General features: G+C 42.3%; 1 protein-coding gene across 2 annotated transcripts in view; it reads right to left on the reverse strand.

The window, feature by feature from the left end:
- LOC109399235 (chaoptin) overlaps nt 1–27,145 on the reverse strand; it is a 128,224-nt gene that overhangs the window by 32,776 nt on the left and 68,303 nt on the right. The window lies entirely within an intron of this gene.

Here is a 27,145-nt window from a genome sequence, read left to right on the forward strand (position 1 = left end):
TATGAAATTTAGCCATAACTGTAAAGTATGGATGCCATAAGAATACCTTATGAAAATTAAACATGCTTCTTATGACCTAATTACATAAGATAAACTTATGAAAAGAACAAAAAATTACAAAATGATGCAGACTGGAATCGATCCATGAACGACGAGATCACTGAGCTCGTGCCCAACCCACGCGGCTATCGACGCTTGAGAATATCGTGTTGCTAAATGTGTATAAAAGCCAAACTGTGAGCCGATTCTGCGTCATAGACCGACCTTATGAAAATCGTTCTAGCCGTTATGAATTGTTTAAAGGCCATTTCATAAGTTAGACCTTATGATAATCTTAGGTTTATTTGCCTGAGTGTATGGGCTGATAAAATTTCTGATTTATTTTAACAAAGGGTACAATAAATGTTAATATAAGACTTTGTAGTTACTTGGGTCAATAACCAAGAAAGTCAAAAACTTTTCCATAGCGAATAGATCCTACTTACTTCCATTGAAAAAAAAAGAAATAGTGAAGCTGGAGGTGCTAGAGAAACTACAATAAGGACTACAATGTAGGCTTACTTCTATACAGTTTGAACGAAACGTGTAGACTACAGTGTCATTTAACGTACATTATTGAAGAAAGGGGCCGTCCATATACCACGTGAACAGAAAAATGCTGATTTTGTACCCCCTCTCTTAATTTTTGAAACAAAAAGCAGAAAATAATTTCGGTGTTTTTTTTTCAAAAAAGATTTGTTTTTTTGTGAACAATTTCTTAAATATAATTTTTTAATATTTAAATTAAAAATATTCTTGTTTACATTGGTTGTTATTGAAATGCTGATTTTTAGTTGAGATAGATTGTTGAGATATCTTGTCGAAGTAAGAAAGTTTTGAGAATCGCCATATATATTTTATAACATCGACGTAATTAAGAAAATTGCAATGAATCATCTAGAAATTCATATAGATCTGTTATGGTCTACGCTCCACTTCGTAACTCTTTAAAACAAAGCTTCCAAGTATTCGGATTTTTTTTAATATTTTGTTCTAGAAATTAGACCAGAGAAATTTTAAAAAGATTACGTAAAGTCTGCTTTTTAAATTCATAAATCAATGCTGCCCACGTGGGCATTTGAAAGACCCTACACCCATATCCATGGACGAGCGTGGACTTCTCTCAAACCCCCTGCCCCCTCTTAGTTGACCACCTGCTATATGGACAGCCCCAAATGTAAATTTACATGATAACTGAGTAAAAATAATGGTAAATATAAACTTAGATTTGTTTCAAGATTTGAATGTTGTGTCTTGTTAAAACATTGTTCGGTTTCCCATCACTTTTTAGGTTCATTATCGTCGCATATATTCATTTTTTCATTTATTTAGTTAACATCAAATTCATGATAATACTGAATCAACAATTTGCCGCCATAATACTCGATTTTCAGCTGCAGCTCTTCAACCTCGGTCACGCCCTACACTCGCCAGATCACGCTCCACCTGGTCCGCCCATCGTGCTCTCTGCGCTCCACGCCTTCTTGTACCAACCGGATGGTTAGTAAACACCAACTTTGCAGGGTTGTTGTCCGGCATTCTTGCAACATGCCCTGCCGGCTTAGGCCACCTTCTGGATGCTGGGTTCGCCGTAAAGCGCAGCGAGCCCGTGGTTCATCCTTCTCCGACACACACCGTTCTCCTGCACACCGCCTAAGATCGTCCTTAGAACGCGTCGCTCGAAAACTGCGAGTGCTTACAGGTCCTCCTCGAGCATGGTCCATGTCTCGTGTCCGTAGAGGACCACCGGTGTTATTAGTGTTTTGTACATGGTAAATTTGGTGCGTAGGTGAATCTTTTTAGACTGCAGCTTCTTCTGGAACCCGTAGTAGGCCCGACTTCTGCAGATGATGCCCCTTCGAATTTCACGGCTCACGTTGTTGTCAGCCGGTCAATAAGGATCCGTGGTAGACGAATTCCTCCATCACCTCGAGGGTATCCCCGTCTATCGTAACATTACTACCCAGACAGATTCGGTTCCGCCTACCAGCATGTACTTTGTTTTTGAGGCATTCACCACCAGTCCGAACTTTGCTGCTTCGCGTTTCAGGCAGGTGCCAGCTCTGCCACCGTTCCAAATATTCTGGCGATAATGTCCATGTCGGAAATGACCGAATTTTGTGAAAATCGTTCCCCGGTTGTTGAGCCCGGCTCGTAGCGTCACACCTTCCAGAGCGATGTTGAAGTGTAGGCATGAGAGTTCATCACGTTGTCGCAGTCCCCGGCGAGATTCGAATCAACTGGATAGTTCACCCGAAACCTTTACGCAGTTTTGCACACCGTTCATCGTTGCTTCAAAAAGTCTAGCAAAGAATAATAATAGAAAGAATACCCTCTCTTTTCTTTTTCTATGTTAACGTCAGGCAACAAGACAAGTGGCGCTCTCTAAGCGTTTCAAGGTGGAAGCTCTATGTAACAGTGTTCGTGATTTGTCATAAGAGAAGGTGGTGTGCGTTTGTTTTGGTATCCGCATACAATCAGTAACGCACACTACCGCATGAAAGTTGAACTTTCATCCGCAGATAGCTTTGTGATAGTGTCCCCACGATCATCAGCGGAGTGGGCATTCTTGATATTCTTATTCTTTGAAGTCTGGTCTGCTTCGCAGGAAAGCCGTTTTCGTCCATGATTCTCCATAGCTCTGCGCGGTCGATACTATCGTATGCCGCTTTGAAGTTGATGAACAATTGATGCGTTGAGACCTGGTATTCACGGCATTTCTGGAGGATTTGCCGTACGGTGAAGATCTGGTCCGTTGTCGACCGGCTGTCGATTAAGCCGGCCTGATAACTTCCCACGAACTCATTCGTTTTAGGTGACAGACGCCGGAAGATGATCTGGGATAGCACTTTGTAAGGCAGCATTCAAAATAGTGATCGCTTTGAAGTTGTCACATACTAAATGGTCGCCTTTCTAGTAAATGGGACAGATTACCTCTTCCTTCCACTCCTCCGGTAGCTGTTCGGTTTCCAAGATCCTGATTATCAGCCGGTGCAGAAAGGTGGCCAACTTTTCTGGGCCCATCTTGATGAGTTCAGCTGCAATACCATCCTTACCAGCTGCTTTGTGGGTTTTGAGCTGATGAATGGTATCCTTAACTTCCAACAGCGTGGGAGTTGGTCCATTTCCGTCCTCTGCTGCACTGACGTCGTCGTTTCCTCCGTTGACGTGGTCTCCCGTGCCTACGTTCTCCACGCCATTCAGGTGCTGATCGAAGAACTGCTTCCACATTTCGATCACCTCACGGCCGTCCGTCAGGAGGCTCCCGTCCTTATCCCTGCAGATTTCGGCTTGCGGCACATAGCCATTGCGGGATGCGTTGAGCTTCTGGTAGAACTTACGTGTTTCTTGTGAACGGCACAGCAGTTCCATTGCCTCGTATTCCGCTTCTTCCAGGCGGCGCTTTTTCTCCCGGAAGAGGCGGGTCTGCTGTTTCCGCTTCTGTTTGTAACGTTTCACGTTCTGTCGGGCCCCTTGCTGCAGCATTACAGCCCGCGCTGCGTTCTTCTCCTCCAAAACCGTTCTGCATTCTTCGTCGAACCATTCGTTCCGTCGATTCCGTTTCACGTACCCGATGATGCTCTCGGTTGCGTCGTTGATGGCTGCATTCACTGTACTCCAGTAGTCCTCTAGAGGGACATCATCGAGCTCGCCTCCGTCTGGAAACGCGTCCTCGAGATTCTGCGCGTATGCTGAGGCGACATCCGGTTGCTTCAGTCGCTCTAGGTTGTACCGTGGCGGTCACCGGTACGCGGTACCGTACATTATTGATGACGGAAAGTTTTGGGTGCAGTTTGACCATCACCAGATAGTGATCGGAGTCTATGTTGGCGCCACGATAGGTCCTGACGTCGATAATGTCGGAGAAGTGCCGTCTGTCAATCAGAACGTGGTGATCTCCAGGTGTAACGATAAGGGAGACTGTGTTGGAAAATGGTGCTACGTATGGCCATGTTTTTGGAGGCGGCGAAATCAATGAGTAGTAATTTTAGTTCGTCTGCTGGTGGGCGCTGAACTTTCCAATCGTTGCTCTGAATTCCTCCTCCTGACCTACCTGAGCGTTTAAATCTCCTATGATGATCTTGACGTCGTGGCTTGGGCAGCGATCGTACTCGTGTTCGAGCTGCGCGTAAAATGCGTCAGTGCTTCCGGAGTGTGGGCTGTGCACGTTTATTATGCTGAAGTTGAAGAATCGGCCCTTGATCCTCAACCTGCACATTCTTTCGTCGATCGGTCACCAATCGATCACGCGCCTCTGCATATCACCCATCACGATGAAAGCTGTTCCCAGCTCGCGTGTGTTTCCTGCAGCTTTGGTAGATGGTATGATTACCTCTAAACGTTCGCACCATGGATCCTGTCCAACACACCTCCTGCAGCGCTACGATGCCGAACCCGCGGTCCTTCAGTAGATCGGCGAGTATGCGGGTGCTCCCAATGGACTTGAGAGATTGGCAATTCCACGTGCCGAGTTTCTAATCGCAAGTCCTTTTTGTTCGCTGGGGTCGTTGCCGTTGGTCTCGGTTCGTATTATTCTGTTGCTGATTTTCCGTTACAATGGTTTTTTTACGGCTGGCTCGTAGGGCCTGACACCAACCCCCTACTTTCCGGAGGACCATAGTGCACAGTTGAGCTTAGAGTCCTTCCCTGGCACTCGAACGTAGATCAGCCACCCCTAACATGGGGATCAGACACTGTTGTGAGCCGCTCCTCCTGGAGAACAGACGCTCAGGTTTGCCTCCCGTTCCCTGTCAGCCTACGACCAAAGTTCCCACCGGGGTTGGTTACCAGATCTTCCCTATGGTTGCTCATAGTTTCCGGCCGGTACCACGAGGAGGTAGGGATAGGAGTTGCTGGGCAGAGGCTAGTGGATCACAATGGGATCTGAATTACGCAGCATACCCAGCCTTTTCCGTGACAAGGGTTCGAAAACTCGGTGCAAGATCAAAACCTGCATTTAAGTAGCATTAATAACGCATGTACGGCAAATAAGCATTTTTTTACCTGATGTAAAGGCGTATGTAATGCTAAGTAAATGCCACTTTAAATGCTTCATGATTGCCTGGGTATTCGTTCTGAAATTAAAATAAAAAATTGTTTTGCTGTTCGTCCCCCAGTCAACAAGTAATCGTATAAGATGCCGTAAAATATGTCAAAGTGGAGGCAATATGCGTATATGTTACGCATTTTGAGCCAAAATAATTGAAACTTCAATCGTTAAAAAATATTTAACGCCATTTATTAACGATTAACGGATTAACGGAAATGTGTCCACCACTGCTGAATATCCACGTATTTATAGCTGTGGCTCTGTAGCTCTGCGGCACTAAGTAAAAAAAACACAAGCACCTTTTCCGTCTCTAAAACAAATTTGTGAGACGTGTCGAACGATCGACAGCATCAGTAAGCAAACACGGTTACGCTTTTGCTTTTTATGACCATTTTTAGGAAATAAAAATCAACGAAACTCTAACCTGAGTGAAACTGACACCAGCCACGCTTCGACAGAGTGCAACGTGTCTTTCTAACAGAATACGCTCGCCTTATCTTCTATACGCAACTGTCACGGTTTTGTGGTTTACCTGAACGTTACTCGAGAACATTTTGTTTCTTTGAGGTAACTGAGAATCTGTCCCACTACTGGTAATGACGCAACTCACTACATCTATTAGAGAGTGCTATTTTTCGGAAATGAATCATACTGATTGTAGGATCGTAGCAATCTGTTATTCTGAGTATGACGTTGCTCCTAAATAAATAATCATTGTTATTCAAACCACCAACCAGTGTAGACACATCTCTACATTTGGCGACGAGGAGTAAAATGCGTAACACAACAACGCTCAATCGAAAGGATTAAATATTCCGGAAACCTTTGACCAGATCACAAGGAGAATGAAGGAAGCCAGGAGGAGAGGAAACAAGAATACGAGCTCGGATTGAACAGCCTGGACACCAAAGAAGTATTGTACGACGGAACATTCTGAAGATGTTTGCTGAACGAACATGAAATAAGGGCCGGATAGACCATTCAATGATCTTCAGCTAAAGGTCGACTGAATACGATCATATCAATATGCAATTATCAGATGACGGTACTTGAAATAGCCAAAGGGATAACGTTTATATCATCTCCATATTCAGACGGTAAGTCATTGAAATCTTTTATTTTTCGTCCGTGATGAGGCATTACAGAAGAAAAAAAATCAGTAAGATAACTATCCTAGTTCATTCACAAACAAACTAAATTATTGTCTTTGGGAAATGTCTAACTGGCAGAGTGGATTTTCAATCTGCTATTATATTACAAAACATTTCATTCTGTATAAGAATTAGGTTTCGGTTAAAATCGTAAAAACTAAAAAAAATCAATAGTTCAGGATTTGGAACTTATGGAAGTGAAATACAGTTATTTTCAGTATAGAGCTAGGATTACGGTTTTTAAAACCTTCAGGTACGTGATATCTAATTCCCGGCCAGTGTTCTTCTATGATGAATGAAATAGATATTTTTTTAAAGACAAAGTTCTTGATTAGCATCTGTGACAGTGTTCATATAATAAAAAAAAAAATACGCACGCTATGTGCCACTGATAACACATAACAGAGGATGCAGATGTGGATGTGGAGGATGTGCTAAGGGATGTACAGGTGCAGTTTACTTATTTCTATATATTTACGGATATCTAATATAGAACCAGGATGGCTCTCATTAACGATCGGATAACATCGTAATGGCCCTCAGTTATTGTGAGACAGGTCATTCTTGGGATCGACAGTAACGAACATTTCAAGAAGGATAGTAGTCTGATTCATAAATCTAGTAAATTTGATATTGGAAATAGAATATCAAAGAAGAGGATAGAAAAAATATTGATATAACCTTTAAATACCTATATGGTTGGTATCCGTTAGTGATCCTCGGGTTGCAAGGAGAAGTCTAAGAAACTAAGGCGATCAATTAGATTATGGCAGAGCCTGGAATTAGAATGATAGAATGTTGAACCACCTGGAGGCGATCCTCAGGTGTAACCTAGAGGCGATCCTCTGGTTATGACAAAATCCTAGAGGCGATCCTTAGGTACAATCAGAGGCGATCCTCTGGTTGTGAAAATCCTGAAGGCGATTCTCAGGTGTAACCTAGAGGCGATCCTCTGGTTATAAAAATCCTAGAGGCGATCCTTAGGTACAATCAGAGGCGATCCTCTGGTTGTGAAAATCCTGAAGGCGATTCTCAGGTGTAACCTAGAGGCGATCCTCTTGTTAAAAATAAACCCTGGAGGCGATTCTCAGGTATAACTTGGAGGCGATCCTCAAGCTATATAGAAAAGTCTAGAGGCGATCCTCTGATAAGAGCGGAACCCAGGCAACTCTTGCAGGGCAATGCTACAAAGATGAACCTCAGGAAAATTCTCAAAGGCTTGCTCAAAGATCAACCCTGAAATGGAATTGATAGCACACTATTGCTTGGCTTATAAGCGATATTGAGAATTTCCCAGTAAAAGATCCAGGTTCATTGTAATGTAGTTAATCAAAGTAATTGTTATATATTTTAGAGTTCAAATATCATGAAGAAAAAAATGAAGCAATAAGTGAAAGCAATGAAGAGGCTTTAGCTATCAAGGCGCACGTGATTAGAAAATGATTTAAGAAATGGAGAAAACAAGCTTCGAAGCAACCAGGTGGAATTATAGTATCAACAAAAGAACTCTTTCTTAATTTCACTCTTATGTTCATAACAATAACTCACGTGCCTCTTCTTTCAGATCAAATCTCCTAAGATATGATTTCCGCACCACGATGGCGTAGTGGTCCTACTAGTGGACGATCAGCGTACCTGTCTGTGTTATATTGACGCCAACATCCTACCAGGGTTCATGACGGATATCTTATCTAGCGTTAGCATCGGATCTTAGGATATCATATTCAAGTGACTTGCATAACCATGAGTGGATTGGATATACAAAAGGATATACGAACTATTCCAGGACGTAGTAGGATCATTGCGAGTATAAAACAAGGGAGAGATGTAGGATCGTAGCAATCTGTTATTCTGAGTATGACGTTGCTCCTAAATAAATAATCATTGTTATTCAAACCACCAACCAGTGTAGACACATCTCTACACTGATAAAAAAACGCACAAATACGAATCTTCCGGCATTCTTGCCGCCTTGTGTACTACATACAACAATAATCAAACAATGTTATCTCCGCTCATACCTACACGTCGTAGAAGAACTCTATGTGGGATTGTTCGATTCTACGCCAGAGAACGCTGGATGTCGGTCGTACCTACTCGGCGAATGAGCAAACATCCGGACGAACTAATTACTGGGTAACGCTCTGTTTACCAACATATCGCATTTTGTAAAACGGCATGCACGGGCTGGTATACCTGACGACCTGACGTATAGGGTAACCAATATAATTTGGACCCCCATATATTTTGGACCCCCTGGGTCGTATTTTCATAATTTTCACAGATGTAATGAAGAGATGACGACAATTTTTAGAATCATTCGTTAAATTAGATTTTTCTGCACGAGCAGCAATCATTTGCTCACTGGAAATATCATTATTTGCCTTTAAATTATTTTTATTAATCTCGTCATCCGTGCGAGTGTCGCGGCATGTTTACGAAAAGAGAAAATGGTGCCGGGGAAACTTGCAGATGTAAACAAAAACTTTTATCATTCTAGCGCATTAAATTTGCAAAGTTCGTCTAATCAGCCTTTGTCAATCGAGTAATTAGGATGTGGTCGAGCATATCCAAGTGGCAGATTCTTCGAAAATAGTTTCAAGTTGGTTTAAACACCGGGTGTCCAAAATATATACTTTAGGGGGTCCAAAATAAATTGGGGTGTCCAAAATAGTGAAAACTGATGCTTCAAAAATCAGTTATTTTCATCAAATTTTCGGCCAGAAATGACCTTGTGGGTATTTTTGACGGACAGTGGCGGCTTTTACGGTCATACCAACATCATCATTATGTGTAACACTCTCTGAATCTGTTTGATTTTAGCTTAAATTCAAACTAATGTCCTCTAGGGGTCCAAAATTCGACCGTTACCCTATGTCAAGCTTTGAACTGATTTAATTGCTCCACCATCACGTCGTCTAGAGAGCAATTAATTTCCAGCTGTTGGATTTACAAGTTTGAAACAGCGAATGAATTAGCATACGAATTTGATTACAGGTGGGAGGGATCCACAGAAAAGTAGGTAGTTGTGTCGATTCATTCATGAATCGTGATTATTGACTGAAAAATATGTATGATAGAAACACTACATGGCAACTGGTATGTAATGTCAAGAAAAAGAATATAAAGAAACTGTTATGTATCACATAACACTCCCATAATATAGTAAAAAAGCTTCCTAACTCTACAATCTAGCCAAGCACCATAAATTCTATGCAAATCCCCACAAGCATTTGTCAAAATATCAATTATGCGCCGTCGTTTGGTGGAACGAATAACCAAACCCAACCAACCCACGCATATGCGCAAACTAACCACCATTCACATTAGCCGCTTTGGAAACTTGAATCCGATAGTAAAAGTTGTGCTAGACGACGACGACGACGACGACGACGGTAGACACTTTTTCGGCGTGCTAACTTAACTGTTCAATAGCGTTGTTAAATTGAGAATAGCTGTATGAAAACTGAGAAGGCTGCCCCGTCGACCTTAATCGACATAAATTAGCGATAACTTATGGATTAATTTGAATAGTTGGCGGGCGGGTTGTCTTACACTGTGCTGTACTGCAACACCAGGTTGGGAGCGGATATTTTCACTTTGGCGGTTTGGAAACCAGGTAACAACCAGGCGTCGTCCGTCGATATAGCTGATTGAATAAATCGATGCGCATTAGCTTTAGATACGACGTCGTTGGTCGCGTGGGTGTCTCGCGCCGGAATGTCCCAGGTCCATTATGGCGATTATTATGGATATTTATCGATGATACGCTGGCTGGCTGCTTCGCCGTTGCCATCCAGGTGTCACCGTTTGCTATATTTATTTATGTCCGTTCATCAACTGTTTGTTTGATTAAGTTTTACGCTTAATCATTGTGGTTAACTCGAGGACCTGCGGCTGGGTTGGAACTTTACAACGGTCTGGGCAAACTTTCTACGTAGTAAGACCCCCAAAGGTGAGAAATGCCCATTCATAATTCTTTGTTTCATTAGTAGAATGATAAATTGTCGCCTCCGACCCACAGTGCGCTACGGCTCCCGAAAAGAAAAACCTACTACGAAGTTGTAGACATTATTCGAACCCAAAGGCACAGTGGTGTCGTTAGGAGTTTATCTAGGGGTGCCGCAGTATTATTTCCATATTTTTTTCGTTTGGGAAACTAAATTGCATAGAAACTTGTTTTGAGAACCCAAAGAAACATTCAATTAAATACATGAATTTCCGACATGTTCACGAACACAATTGACCGTCTAAAGCTCAACCCTTTGAATTTTTCCAAGCGTTATTATAGAGTTTTTTTCTATGTATTTCTGTGTTTTCGATGCTCAACAGCATAGAAACGGTAGAATATGATGCAGAATATTTTTTCTGTATATCCTAGGGTATCCAAACTGTCCTTGAATTCAGATCCTGAAGTCTACGGGTGTAACGATAACTTCTTTCATCATACAAAGCTACGATTTATAATCTTTCATGTTCAATAAGTCTTCTGAAAGTTTAATAGACAATATCAAATCAGTCGGGATATCCTACGTCATCCAATCTGTTCTTGACTTCAGATCCTAAAGACTACGGATGTAACAGTAACTTCTCACATTATAAAAAACTACGATTTGTATTTTATTATGTCCAGTAAGTTTTCTGAAAATTCAAAAGACAATATCAGATCATCCGGGATATCTTAGGTCATCCAAACTATTCTTAAGTTTACATCCTAAAGTCTTACGGCTTTTCGAGCCCGTATGAAGTTAATTACCAATATTAACTTCTTTTCCCGATGAGCCTAGATAGCTGTGTAGTGTCGATAGCGATTAGTTCAACTGGCTAAGAATAGCACTACGGACCGCCTGTCCACTAATCAGGTGACCCCTAATTCAAGGTGTTATGCGGCTTTACGCTTACCGTGCCTAGGAATGAATGGTTAGGGGGGTCTTATAAAAACCTAATCGCAAACGGAGCCTGTGGAGTTCCAGGGCAACCTCCACAGTATTTGCCCTCACTGTGCTAACCGGAGCAATAGCGCGGTGGACCTTGTGTTTCTCCGAGACAATCAGCTATCCTTCTTCAATCTCATACTTGAGGCTGAATAAGGGCGGGATTATGAAGATGTTATTAATTAGTTTAAATGTTCACCTATATGGTTTCGCATTATGCGTTTTACACAGTGTATTCTGTGCATCCTCGCCTTTGGCGCACTCAAATCGATACCGATTTGGCTTTATCGTTGCTGTTCTTTTTTGTGCTGTGATTGTTGAGAGTTTAATCTTGCCTAGTTTGGGTAGTGGCTACGGTTAGGATAGCTCAGATCAATCTTCAGCACAAAAGAACAGCAACGATCAATCTTTGTAGACTTATGCAAAATGGTACAGCCCAAGTGGCGTCAAGAACCTTACTTTCGTAAGGGGAATTTTTATCTAGGAAACCTTGTGAATCCGGTGCTTGCTTCTTTCAGTAAAAATGCAATGGCTCCTCGAGCATGTATGCTTGTCAACAACACAATCGTTGCTACACTCATCTCTGAACTAACTACTGGAGATGTATGTGCTATCACAATCGATGTAACTGTTGGAAACCTTAACAGGAAATACGTTTATTGTTCGGTTTATTTACCGCATGATTAACCATCCCCTACGGATCCTTTCAAGCAAGTCATTGCATACTGCACTTCAAAAGGCCTTCCGCTAATTGTTGGTAGTGATGCTAATGCTCACCATATAATCTGTGGCAGCTCAGATATCAATTTCAGAGGCTCCAGTTTGATGGAATACTTAAGCAGTACAGATCTTGGATTACTTAACATAGGCAACCGCCCAACCTTCATGATATCTGGTAGAGATGAAGTGTTAGACATAACGCTTTGCTCTAGTAGAATTAGTCACGAGCTGACCAATTGGCATGTGTCAGATGAAGAATCTTTATCTGACCATCGCTACATCTTGTTTGAACATGTGAATGTTACTTCGCAAACTTTGCGTTTCAGGAACCCTCGGTCGAAAAACTGGGATCTCTTTACCGATTTGATTGCAGCCAAATTTCATGGATCCTCACCATCAATTGACACTCCAAGTGATTTAGATGATGCCGTTGTTTTTTTTTTTTTTGTTTTTATTAATGTGTATTTTAACTTATAGCTAACTCTACACTTAAATGCCGTTGGTACTACATGAAAGCTTGAAAGCTTTTGAAGAAGCTTGCCCTCTGCGGTCTGTGAAGACCACAAGAGGAACCCCCTGGTGGAACTCTGATCTGGCGAAGCTCAGGAAACAATGTAGAAAAAGTTGTAACAGACGACATTCGGCTGTATCGGAGGCTTTCAGGTCGGCTCGCAAGGCCTACCAGAAAGCTCTGCGATCTGCTGAACGATCCGGCTGGAAAAACCTTTGTACAAACGTTTCCAGTCTGAATGAAGCCAATCGATTGAACGAAATCCTTGCAAAATCTAAGGATTTTCAAGTGAACGAACTTCGTTTTCCAAATGGTTACTTCACTTCCTCTGATGAGGAAGTTCTGGAATGTTTATTCAGTACACACTTCCCCGGATGTGTGGATATTACATCTTCGGATGAACCTGATGTCTGTTCTTGTAGTTATGATTCTTTAGCTTCGGCTCGGAGTATCATAACTTTTGAATCGATTGAATAGGCACTTAATAGACACATTCCAGCGTAACGGGACACCGCGAGGAACTAACTTTCGTGAACAAATGACGTCTGCAATCGAATGAAATGTTCATGACCATATGGTTTAACAGGTTTTATAACAAGCTTATTAGATGTACTTCCTGATGCAATACTTGTTCTATGAGGTTTTGGCTCCAATTTACATAATATAACATGTTACATTTCGTAACGGGACACCATCGCAGAAATCTTCTTTTTAAAATTTTCAATCTGAAATGCGTATATCAGCTCTGTTATGAGGTTTTGAATAATAGAGTCTTCTAGACATTTCTTCTTTGGATTGATGTGAACAAGATTGCCGAAGTGAGTTTTACTGAGAAATGTATAGTTTCTGAAATATTCTTGATTTAGTTTTGGGAGCGCAGCGTTACGCTCGCGTGGAAACAGTGTTTTGCTAATGGTGTCCCGTTACGGCTAAAGACATCTAGTTGTAGATCAAATGCTTTGCTAGATAGAATGTTGGTGTCTTCGGCAATGTTTTTCAGACAGATGGTAGCTATCCGACTGGACACAAATAGGCCTTCAAACCCGCTCTGGCCCTATGGTGGCCATAGGAATGGGCCCTATGGAACCTGTTTCGAGGTTTCACGTACCCGATTCCCGACAACTCATTTTCAAAATGCTGGCAATTCGTCAATTTTCATCCGATTTTTTTGAAGTCGCCATCAATTGATCATAAATTGGTGCAAGTTTATTATACTCAAGTGGCCGTGCAATATTCGGAACCATTCCGACGATATTCCGGATTGTGCAGGGGTCAGGGGGTTGTCAAAATGGCTAGAAGTGATTATTTCGAGTGTTGTTGTGTTTGAACAATCGATTTTCAGTGAAATTTTTGTTGCGAACAGTGAAACACAGAAGCTGTAACCGGATTGGAATAAGTTGGCTCATCCGAATCGCCGTGACAGGTTCCGCGGGGCCTCATTGGGAACACTTCTGGTTTTCAACCTAAACATGCCGTGCGACATATCAATCTTCATGATTTCGAATGACTGAGTCAGAAACGATAGACTGAAGTATGTATCAACTAATTTGGCCACCCCGGAACATGTAGCACAGGTTCCACAGGGATGTCATCGGGGACATTTCTAGTTGGTAACCAAAACATGCTGAGCGACGTGTAAATCTTCATGATTTCGAAAGAATGGGATAGAAAAAAATGACTTAAGTATGTATCAACTAATATAGCGGCTCCGTAACACCTGGAGCAGGTTCCGCGGGGGCCTCTAAAACACAATAACACACACGAAATAATCACTTTTAGCCATTTGGCAAAACAAATCCCTTCCCCACCCCCTGACCACAGTACAACCCGGAATATCACCGAAATGGTTCCGGATAATACATGGCCACTTGAGTGTAATATATAAGCACCAATTTATGATCGATCGAGAGCGACTTAAAAAAATCGGATGAAAATTGACGAAATGCCAGTATTTTGAAAATGAGTTATCGGGGGTCGGGTACGTGAAGTTTAATTGTAGGTATCTCCAAAACTATGGTTGTGCGACGTATCTATCTTCGCGGTTTTTCCACATTTTACATTATAATGATCCGAAGAAGATTTAACACAGGGAACAGACGTCTATCTTTGCTTTCTGCCTTGTGTAAAACTTTGTAACGGTCATATCAGAGTATGTGGTTATGCTCCCGTTGCGTGGCGCTAGGACCCATCACTTACATGGTTGTGTTGTCATTTTTGTTTCCAATGCTTGCCGTTTTTGGCCGTTTGGCGCTCGTGTCGCTTTGCGAGCTAGTGTATTTTAACGCTAAACACTGCCATCGTGGGGTCAAATCGACACTATAAGTGGGGCAGTCTCCGCTGGTGGCGTTGTGGTACACGTAAATCATTTACACACGATTCCGACGTATTTTTGTTCGAGCCTAAACGTCTGTTCTCTGTGGATTTAATGATATCTATAGTACATTCTTCCAACACAGTCTTTTCAAGCACATGTCGCATGTTGCTTTAAACATTTATTAGAAGGCTCATGCGCCTTGGGAATAAAGGAACCCATTTTATTTGAAATAAATTTTACATTTTAATACTATGTTAGTCTTTTATACTATGTTAGTTTTGGGGAACCGTTAAACTAGCGGTCGAGGTTAGAGAAAACAATGCTTAATTTTGGAAGCGATAGGATTATGGGGGCCTTCCGTTGATATTTAGCTAACGACAACCAGGTATCAGGTATCAGTAGGTCGGCTCTAGAGGCACGTTCTCCTCCATTTGGGAAATTTGTGCCATCGCCATGAACACGAGCCTATTCATCATTTACCTGACGGAGAAGGGAAGGAAAAAGGATAGGAGATGGGAAAGGACAGGTAAGGGAATAGGATCGTCATACTCGCAAAAGCGTACCACAATGGGTTCACATAGCGTCCTGAAAAGGACACTGTAATAACGCATAAGCGTGCCACAATGGGTTCGAACAGCGCCCTGAAAAGGGCACTGTGATAATGCATAAAGCGTAAAGAGAGCCTATAGCGCTTTACCACAGCGGGTCAAGAACAACAGAACGTCCTGAAGATTCAGGTTTCTGAAGTCAGTTTCACTTAATAAGTGTTTCCCGAGTACTCGGAAACGCAATTGCGCAAAAGCTGGACAGTTACATATTAAATGATACGAAGTTCCATAATCGGATTCACAGCTATCACATGCAAATGAATCAGCTTGCTGAATATTCGCCATGTGATAACTGAGTCGGCAGTGGCCAGTCAATGCTTTGACCAGCATGCTGCAATTCTGCTTTGACAGATTTGTTAGATACTTTGCCACCCCTAGAGATGGCTCAGTACAATACAATTTTGTTTGACGACATGACTCCAAACTATTCCAGTATTGTTTGTGCTGAGTGGCAGCCCAGGTGTCAATCTGAAGCTTCACCCAACACTTGGATACCGGAATAGCTGGCTCAGGGCCAATGAAGTCATGTGATGCTCCAGTGCGAGCTAACTCATCAGCCAATTCATTTCCAGCGATGGAAGAATGGCCAGGTACCCATACAAGGTGAACAGCGTTTGCTGAATTCAGCTCCTCGATTTGAGTTCGACAAGCGATAACTATCTTCGACCTGGAGTTGGCCGAAGCAAGTGCTTTAATAGCAGCCTGGCTATCTGAACAGAAGTATATTACTTTGCCCATTACGTGCTGCTGAAGTGCTGATTGCACTCCGCACATAAGAGCAAAGATTTCGGCCTGAAAAACGGTGCAGTGTCTGCCAAGTGAATAAGACTGATACAGCCTTAGCTCACGAGAATAAACACCAGCACCTGCTCGACCTTCTAGAAGGGAGCCATCAGTGTAACATACGATGCCGTCTGAAATACTTCTCTCCAGATAACCAGATGTCCACTCTTCCCGGGAAGGGAATTTCGTGGAAAATGTCCTATATGGAAAATTACAAGCAATTGTAAGATCACTTGGAGCAAGGACAACTTTGTCCCAATTCACCAAAAATGGAAACAACGAGGTGTGTGTTGAACTGCGGTTCACAGGAGTTTCCTCTAGTAAACCGAGTACCCATAGACGGTAAGTGCAAGAAAGTGCTTCTTGTTTGAGATGAATGTGTAGTGGGACAACGTCAAAGAGAACTTCGAGCGCTGCCGTGGGAGTTGAAGAGAACGCTCCAGACATCGCTATTAAGCACATCCTTTGGAGATGGCCTAACTTTGATTGGACCGTTCTCACTTCGCCCTTTTGCCACCACACAAGACATCCATAGGCCAATATTGGCCGAACAACAGTTGTGTAGATCCATTTGATATACTTGGGTTTTAGACCCCAAGTTGTACCAAAGGTTCGCCGGCATTGCCCGAAGGCCATACAAGCTTTCTTGATTCTTAACTCAACATGAGGTGTCCAGGAAAGCTTGGAATCAAGAATGACTCCAACGTACTTTACCTGTTCAGTCACATTGATTTCAGAATCAAAGAGACGTAAAGTTCGTACACCATTACGGTTTCGCTTTTCCGTGAAAAGAACAATAGATGTTTTACTCGGATTTACCGAAAGGCCATATTGGCGACACCAACCCTCAACTACCTGAAGAGCGTTTTGCATCAGGTTGAAAAGGGTGCTGATGCACATACCGACTAACAATGTTAGGTAGTCGTCGGCAAAACCATAAGTAGGAAAACCGCTATTATTGAGTTGCCTCAATAGCGTATCTGCTACGAGATTCCATAAAAGTGGTGATAAGACTCCCCCTTGGGGGCATCCACAAACACTCAATTTCCTAATCGCCGCTTGACGCAATGTCGAGAAGAGATGTCGGTTTTTGAGCATTTGGTGAATCCAATTGGAAATCATTGGAGATATACCATGACCCCGTGCGGCTTCCAATATGGCATCGAAAGGCACGTTGTCAAAGGCACCCTCGATATCTAAGAAAACACCCAAGCAGGATTGCTTTTGAGCGAATGCCTTCTCGATATCGTAAACAACTTTGTGTAAAAGAGTCACAGTGGACTTTCCAGATTGGTAAGCATGTTGGTTCACATGAAGAGGCACATTGGCCAGATAAACATCACGGATGTGATGATCCACAATGCGTTCTAAGCATTTCAGAAGAAAAGAGGTCAAACTGATAGGTCTGAAGCTCTTTGCTTCTTCATACGACGCGCGACCCACTTTTGGAATAAACTTCACAGTAATATCCCGCCAGGATTTGGGAATATACCCTGTAGCAAAACTGCAAACAAGTAGTTGTTTCAAAACATGTTTGAAATGATCAAATCCCTTCTGAAGCAAAATAGGATAAATCCCATCTGCCCCAGGAGATTTGAAAGGAGCAAAGCTATTAAGTGCCCATTCAATCGATTCTAAAGTTATGATACTCCGAGCCGAAGCTAAAGAATCATAACTACAAGAAAAGACATCAGGTTCATCCGAAGATGTAATATCCACACATCCGGGGAAGTGTGTACTGAATAAACATTCTAAAACTTCCTCATCAGAGGAAGTGAAATCACCATTTGGCAAACGAAGTTCGTTCACTTGAAAATCCTTAGATTTTGCAAGGATTTTGTTCAATCGACTGGCTTCACTCAGACTGGAAACATTTGTACAAAGGTTTTTCCAGCCGGATCGTTCAGCAGACCGAAGAGCTTTCTGGTAGGCCTTGCGAGCCGACCTGAAAGCCTCCGATCCAGCAGAACGTCGTCTGTTCCAACTCTTTCTACATTGTTTCCTGAGCTTCGCCAGATCGGAGTTCCACCAAGGGGTTCCTCTTGTGGTCTTCACAGACCGCAGAGGGCAGGCTTCTTCAAAAGCTTCCATGATGAAGGCCGTTGTAGTATCAACGGCATCATCTAAATCACTTGGAGTGTCAATTGATGGTGAGTATCCATGAAATTTGGCTGCAACCAGATCGGTAAAGAGATCCCAGTTGGTTGACCGGGGATTCCTGAAACGCAAAGTTTGCGAAGTAATATTCACATGTTCAAACAAGATGTAACGATGGTCAGATAAAGATTCTTCATCTGACACATGCCAATTGGTCAGCTCATGACTAATTCTGCTAGAGCAAAGCGTTATGTCTAACACTTCCTCTCTACCAGATACCATGAAGGTTGGGCGGTTGCCTATGTTAAGTAATCCAAGATCTGTACTACTTAAGTATTCCATCAAACTGGAGCCTCTCAAATTGATGTCTGAGCTGCCCCAGATTATATGGTGAGCATTAGCATCACTACCAACAATTAGCGGAAGGCCTTTTGAAGTGCAGTATGCAATGACTTGTTTGAAAGCATCCGTAGGGGATGGTTCATCATGCGGTAAATAAACCGAACAATAAACGTATTTCCTGTTGAGGTTTCCAACAGATACATCTATTGTGATAGCACATACATCTCTGGTAGTTAGATCAGAGATGAGTGTAGCAACGATTGCGTTGTTGACAAGCACACATGCTCGAGGCATGACACGTGAGTTTGCCATTTCATTTTTACTGAAAGTAGCAAACACCGGATTCACAAGGTTTCCTAAATAGAAATTCCCCTTACGAAAGTAAGGTTCTTGGACTAACGCCACTTGGGCTGTACCATTTTGCATAAGTCTACAAAGATTGATCGTTGCTGTTCTTTTGTGCTGAAGATTGATCTGAGCTATCCTAACCGTAGCCACTACCCAAACTAGGCAAGATTAAACTCTTAACAATCACAGCACAAAAAAGAACAGCAACAATAAAGCCAGATCGGTATCGAATTGAGTGCGCCAAAGGCGAGGATGCACAGAATACACTGTGTAAAACGCATAATGCGAAACCATATAGGTGAAAATCTAAACTAATTAATAACATCTTCATAATCCCGCCCTTATTCAGCCTCAAGTATGAGATTGAAGAAGGGCAGCTGATTGTCTCGGAGAAACACAAGGTCCACCGCGCTATTGCTCCGGTTAGCACAGTAAGGGCAAATACTGTGGAGGGTGCCCTGGTACTCCACAGGCTCCGTTTGCGGTTAGGTTTTTATTAGACCCCCCTAGCCATTCATTCCTAGGCACGGTAAGCATAAAGCCGCATAACACCATGAATTAGGGGTCACCTGATTAGTGGATTCCTACCACTGGAACAGGCGGTCCGTAGTGCTATTCTTAGCCAGTTGAACTAACCGCTACCGACACTACACAGCTATCTAGGCTGATCGGGAAAAGAAGTTGATATTGGTGATCAACTTCATACGGGCCCGAAAAGCCGAAGAACCCATTTTATTTGAAATAAATTTTACATTTTAATACTATGTTAGTCTTTTATACTATGTTAGTTTTGGGGAACCGTTAAACTAGCGGTCGAGGTTAGAGAAAACAATGCTTAATTTTGGAAGCGATAGGATTATGGGGGCCTTCCGTTGATATTTAGCTAACGACAACCAGGTATCAGGTATCAGTAGGTCGGCTCTAGAGGCACGTTCTCCTCCATTTGGGAAATTTGTGCCATCGCCATGAACACGAGCCTATTCATCATTTACCTGACGGAGAAGGGAAGGAAAAAGGATAGGAGATGGGAAAGGACAGGTAAGGGAATAGGATCGTCATACTCGCAAAAGCGTACCACAATGGGTTCACATAGCGTCCTGAAAAGGACACTGTAATAACGCATAAGCGTGCCACAATGGGTTCGAACAGCGCCCTGAAAAGGGCACTGTGATAATGCATAAAGCGTAAAGAGAGCCTATAGCGCTTTACCACAGCGGGTCAAGAACAACAGAACGTCCTGAAGATTCAGGTTTCTGAAGTCAGTTTCACTTAATAAGTGTTTCCCGAGTACTCGGAAACGCAATTGCGCAAAAGCTGGACAGTTACATATTAAATGATACGAAGTTCCATAATCGGATTCACAGCTATCACATGCAAATGAATCAGCTTGCTGAATATTCGCCATGTGATAACTGAGTCGGCAGTGGCCAGTCAATGCTTTGACCAGCATGCTGCAATTCTGCTTTGACAGATTTGTTAGATACTTTGCCACCCCTAGAGATGGCTCAGTACAATACAATTTTGTTTGACGACATGACTCCAAACTATTCCAGTATTGTTTGTGCTGAGTGGCAGCCCAGGTGTCAATCTGAAGCTTCACCCAACACTTGGATACCGGAATAGCTGGCTCAGGGCCAATGAAGTCATGTGATGCTCCAGTGCGAGCTAACTCATCAGCCAATTCATTTCCAGCGATGGAAGAATGGCCAGGTACCCATACAAGGTGAACAGCGTTTGCTGAATTCAGCTCCTCGATTTGAGTTCGACAAGCGATAACTATCTTCGACCTGGAGTTGGCCGAAGCAAGTGCTTTAATAGCAGCCTGGCTATCTGAACAGAAGTATATTACTTTGCCCATTACGTGCTGCTGAAGTGCTGATTGCACTCCGCACATAAGAGCAAAGATTTCGGCCTGAAAAACGGTGCAGTGTCTGCCAAGTGAATAAGACTGATACAGCCTTAGCTCACGAGAATAAACACCAGCACCTGCTCGACCTTCTAGAAGGGAGCCATCAGTGTAACATACGATGCCGTCTGAAATACTTCTCTCCAGATAACCAGATGTCCACTCTTCCCGGGAAGGGAATTTCGTGGAAAATGTCCTATATGGAAAATTACAAGCAATTGTAAGATCACTTGGAGCAAGGACAACTTTGTCCCAATTCACCAAAAATGGAAACAACGAGGTGTGTGTTGAACTGCGGTTCACAGGAGTTTCCTCTAGTAAACCGAGTACCCATAGACGGTAAGTGCAAGAAAGTGCTTCTTGTTTGAGATGAATGTGTAGTGGGACAACGTCAAAGAGAACTTCGAGCGCTGCCGTGGGAGTTGAAGAGAACGCTCCAGACATCGCTATTAAGCACATCCTTTGGAGATGGCCTAACTTTGATTGGACCGTTCTCACTTCGCCCTTTTGCCACCACACAAGACATCCATAGGCCAATATTGGCCGAACAACAGTTGTGTAGATCCATTTGATATACTTGGGTTTTAGACCCCAAGTTGTACCAAAGGTTCGCCGGCATTGCCCGAAGGCCATACAAGCTTTCTTGATTCTTAACTCAACATGAGGTGTCCAGGAAAGCTTGGAATCAAGAATGACTCCAACGTACTTTACCTGTTCAGTCACATTGATTTCAGAATCAAAGAGACGTAAAGTTCGTACACCATTACGGTTTCGCTTTTCCGTGAAAAGAACAATAGATGTTTTACTCGGATTTACCGAAAGGCCATATTGGCGACACCAACCCTCAACTACCTGAAGAGCGTTTTGCATCAGGTCGAAAAGGGTGCTGATGCACATACCGACTAACAATGTTAGGTAGTCGTCGGCAAAACCATAAGTAGGAAAACCGCTATTATTGAGTTGCCTCAATAGCGTATCTGCTACGAGATTCCATAAAAGTGGTGATAAGACTCCCCCTTGGGGGCATCCACAAACACTCAATTTCCTAATCGCCGCTTGACGCAATGTCGAGAAGAGATGTCGGTTTTTGAGCATTTGGTGAATCCAATTGGAAATCATTGGAGATATACCATGACCCCGTGCGGCTTCCAATATGGCATCGAAAGGCACGTTGTCAAAGGCACCCTCGATATCTAAGAAAACACCCAAGCAGGATTGCTTTTGAGCGAATGCCTTCTCGATATCGTAAACAACTTTGTGTAAAAGAGTCACAGTGGACTTTCCAGATTGGTAAGCATGTTGGTTCACATGAAGAGGCACATTGGCCAGATAAACATCACGGATGTGATGATCCACAATGCGTTCTAAGCATTTCAGAAGAAAAGAGGTCAAACTGATAGGTCTGAAGCTCTTTGCTTCTTCATACGACGCGCGACCCACTTTTGGAATAAACTTCACAGTAATATCCCGCCAGGATTTGGGAATATACCCTGTAGCAAAACTGCAAACAAGTAGTTGTTTCAAAACATGTTTGAAATGATCAAATCCCTTCTGAAGCAAAATAGGATAAATCCCATCTGCCCCAGGAGATTTGAAAGGAGCAAAGCTATTAAGTGCCCATTCAATCGATTCTAAAGTTATGATACTCCGAGCCGAAGCTAAAGAATCATAACTACAAGAAAAGACATCAGGTTCATCCGAAGATGTAATATCCACACATCCGGGGAAGTGTGTACTGAATAAACATTCTAAAACTTCCTCATCAGAGGAAGTGAAATCACCATTTGGCAAACGAAGTTCGTTCACTTGAAAATCCTTAGATTTTGCAAGGATTTTGTTCAATCGACTGGCTTCACTCAGACTGGAAACATTTGTACAAAGGTTTTTCCAGCCGGATCGTTCAGCAGACCGAAGAGCTTTCTGGTAGGCCTTGCGAGCCGACCTGAAAGCCTCCGATCCAGCAGAACGTCGTCTGTTCCAACTCTTTCTACATTGTTTCCTGAGCTTCGCCAGATCGGAGTTCCACCAAGGGGTTCCTCTTGTGGTCTTCACAGACCGCAGAGGGCAGGCTTCTTCAAAAGCTTCCATGATGAAGGCCGTTGTAGTATCAACGGCATCATCTAAATCACTTGGAGTGTCAATTGATGGTGAGTATCCATGAAATTTGGCTGCAACCAGATCGGTAAAGAGATCCCAGTTGGTTGACCGGGGATTCCTGAAACGCAAAGTTTGCGAAGTAATATTCACATGTTCAAACAAGATGTAACGATGGTCAGATAAAGATTCTTCATCTGACACATGCCAATTGGTCAGCTCATGACTAATTCTGCTAGAGCAAAGCGTTATGTCTAACACTTCCTCTCTACCAGATACCATGAAGGTTGGGCGGTTGCCTATGTTAAGTAATCCAAGATCTGTACTACTTAAGTATTCCATCAAACTGGAGCCTCTCAAATTGATGTCTGAGCTGCCCCAGATTATATGGTGAGCATTAGCATCACTACCAACAATTAGCGGAAGGCCTTTTGAAGTGCAGTATGCAATGACTTGTTTGAAAGCATCCGTAGGGGATGGTTCATCATGCGGTAAATAAACCGAACAATAAACGTATTTCCTGTTGAGGTTTCCAACAGATACATCTATTGTGATAGCACATACATCTCTGGTAGTTAGATCAGAGATGAGTGTAGCAACGATTGCGTTGTTGACAAGCACACATGCTCGAGGCATGACACGTGAGTTTGCCATTTCATTTTTACTGAAAGTAGCAAACACCGGATTCACAAGGTTTCCTAAATAGAAATTCCCCTTACGAAAGTAAGGTTCTTGGACTAACGCCACTTGGGCTGTACCATTTTGCATAAGTCTACAAAGATTGATCGTTGCTGTTCTTTTGTGCTGAAGATTGATCTGAGCTATCCTAACCGTAGCCACTACCCAAACTAGGCAAGATTAAACTCTTAACAATCACAGCACAAAAAAGAACAGCAACAATAAAGCCAGATCGGTATCGAATTGAGTGCGCCAAAGGCGAGGATGCACAGAATACACTGTGTAAAACGCATAATGCGAAACCATATAGGTGAAAATCTAAACTAATTAATAACATCTTCATAATCCCGCCCTTATTCAGCCTCAAGTATGAGATTGAAGAAGGGCAGCTGATTGTCTCGGAGAAACACAAGGTCCACCGCGCTATTGCTCCGGTTAGCACAGTAAGGGCAAATACTGTGGAGGGTGCCCTGGTACTCCACAGGCTCCGTTTGCGGTTAGGTTTTTATTAGACCCCCCTAGCCATTCATTCCTAGGCACGGTAAGCATAAAGCCGCATAACACCATGAATTAGGGGTCACCTGATTAGTGGATTCCTACCACTGGAACAGGCGGTCCGTAGTGCTATTCTTAGCCAGTTGAACTAACCGCTACCGACACTACACAGCTATCTAGGCTGATCGGGAAAAGAAGTTGATATTGGTGATCAACTTCATACGGGCCCGAAAAGCCGAAGAACCCATTTTATTTGAAATAAATTTTACATTTTAATACTATGTTAGTCTTTTATACTATGTTAGTTTTGGGGAACCGTTAAACTAGCGGTCGAGGTTAGAGAAAACAATGCTTAATTTTGGAAGCGATAGGATTATGGGGGCCTTCCGTTGATATTTAGCTAACGACAACCAGTAACTAACAATACAAACAAACGGATTTCGAGAAGAAAAAAAGGTTGACAACCAAAACGACAAGAGGGAGGTCGCTAGACTTTTATTCATTGGTTACTAATTTATGTAGTCACAAAAAGTAATGCAATGCCATTTTCGTGATGCATTTTACATTTTTTTTTAAATTTTCAATAAGAATATAAGTTTCAAAATATGATTGTCGTCATAAAAGTAAATTATACGGTGATTAATGGGGTAAAAAAGGAATGCCAACCATCACTTCGGGATTTTCATGTTTTGAACGTTGTGTGATTCTATAAGCCTTTTTATACATCATGGTGGTAATTCATATGACATGTTGAAAAGGTTATAGCATTCAAAGAGTATGCTGGCACAACAAAACTTAATAAAATATTACTTGTTATACTGATCCATCAGAATACCTGCCATTTCTTTACGTAGTTTGCGTAGAGCTGAGAAGCGGGCTTTGTTCCAGTAGGGCCGTTACACCAAGAAGGATAATGTAAATATATACCACCTACAATATCATTTCATCATTATTACAGTTTTTTGGTTAAATATTTGATCAAACCAAACTTATTTATCCACTTATGAATGTCTTTAAAATTTTCGTAACGGGACACCATGTCTACGTACCCATTGTAACCCCTAAGATAAAGCGCCGATCAAGGTAACCCATATGTTGGAAGAAAGGTCTCCACAAGTACTAAGAGAATCCTGAAAATCATTTTTCCAAAGTTCGTTATAAATTAGTTATTACAACAAATGTGCTATTTTCGTAACGGGACACCATTAAATTGCGGCTATTGCAAAAAGTACTTAAAACATATCTAGACCCATTTTCATGAAAAGTTGCCTTTGGGTGTATAAAATATACATTATTATACTACATTTACAAAAAATAGGTATAATGTTTTTGAACTTTCATATACAAGCAGGCATATTGGAAACTTATCAATGAAAAATTTTATTTTTCTTACATAAAATGCTATTACTTCACCTAGCTATTTAAATGCGTTACCAGTCAAATTTTAAGTAAAACAAATGGTTTTCCTAAGACTGAATCTACCCTTTTTCATATGCCGGAAAGCTTGGGGCAAAACAATCACTTTGAAATTTCACACCCTTGGCGTAGAAGTGCGTGGAATGTGTCAATAGCTTTGCTCCTTTCAAATCTACTGGGGCAGATGGGATTTATCTTATTTTGCTTCAGAAGGGATTTGATCATTTCAAACATGTTTTGAAATAACTACTTGTTTGCAGTTTTGCTACAGGGTATATTCTCAAATCCTGGTGGGATATTGCTGTAAAGTTTATTCCGAAAGTGGGTTGTGCGTCGTATGAAGAAGCAAAGAGCTTCAGACCTATCAGTTTGGAATCTTTTCTTCTGAAATGCTTAGAACGCATTGTCGAACATCACATCCGTGATGTTTATCTGGCCAATGTGCCTCTTCATGTGAACCAATATGCTTACCAATCTGGAAAGTCCACTGCAACTCTTTTACACAAAGTTGTTAACGATATCGAGAAGGCATTCGCTCAAAAGCAATCCTACTTGGGTGTTTTCTTAGATATCGAGGGTGCCTTTGACAACGTGTCTTTCGATGCCATATTGGAAGCCGCAGGCGGTTATGGTATATCTCCAATGATTTCCAATTGGATTCACCAAATGCTCAAAAACCGACATCTCATCTCGACATTGCGTCAAGCGGCGATTAGGAAATGGAGTGTTTGTGGATGCCCCCAAGGGGAAGTCTTATCACCACTTTTGCGGAATCTCGTAGCAGATACGCTATTGAGGTAACTCAATAATAGCGGTTTTCCTACTTATGGTTTTGCCGGCGACTACCTAACATTGTTAGTCGGTTTGTGCATCAGCACCCTTTTCGAACTGATGCAAAATGCTCTTCAGGTAGTTGAGGGTTGGTGTCGCCAATATAGCCTTTCGGTTAATCCGAGTAAAACATCTATTGTTCTTTTCACGGAAAAGCGAAACCGTAATGGTGTTCGACCTTTACGTCTCTTTGATTGTGAAATCCATGTAACTGAACAGGTAAAGTATGTTGGAGTCATTCTTGATTCCAAGCTTTCATGGACACCTCATGTTGAGTTCAGAATCAAAAAAGCTTGTATGGCCTTCGGGCAATGCCGGCGAACCTTTGGTACAACTTGGGGTCTTAAACCCAAGTATATCAAATGGATTTACACAACTGTTGTTCGTCCAATATTGGCTTATGGATGTCTTGTGTGGTGGCAAAAGGGCGAAGTGAGAACGGTCCAATCAAAATTAGCAATCCAAAGGATGTGCTTAATGGCGATGTCTGGAGCGTTCTCTTCGACTCCTACGGCAGCGCTCGAAGTTCTCTTTGACGTTGCCCCACTACACATTTATCTCAAACAAGAAGCACTTTTTTGCACTTACCGTCTATGGGTACTCGGTTTACTAGTGGAAACTCCTGTGCAGCGCAGATCAACACACACCTCGTTGTTTCTACTTTTGGTGAATTGGGACAAAGTTGTCCTTGCTCCAAGTGATCTTACAATTGCTTGAAATTATAGGAAATAATAGGACATTTTCCACGAATGTCCCTTCCCGGGAAGAGTGGACATCTGGTTTTCTGGAGAGAAGTATTTCAGACGGCATCGTATGTTACACTGTTGG

Source organism: Aedes albopictus, chromosome 2 (genome assembly GCF_035046485.1).
Source record: "Aedes albopictus strain Foshan chromosome 2, AalbF5, whole genome shotgun sequence".
NCBI lineage: Eukaryota > Metazoa > Arthropoda > Insecta > Diptera > Culicidae > Aedes > Aedes albopictus.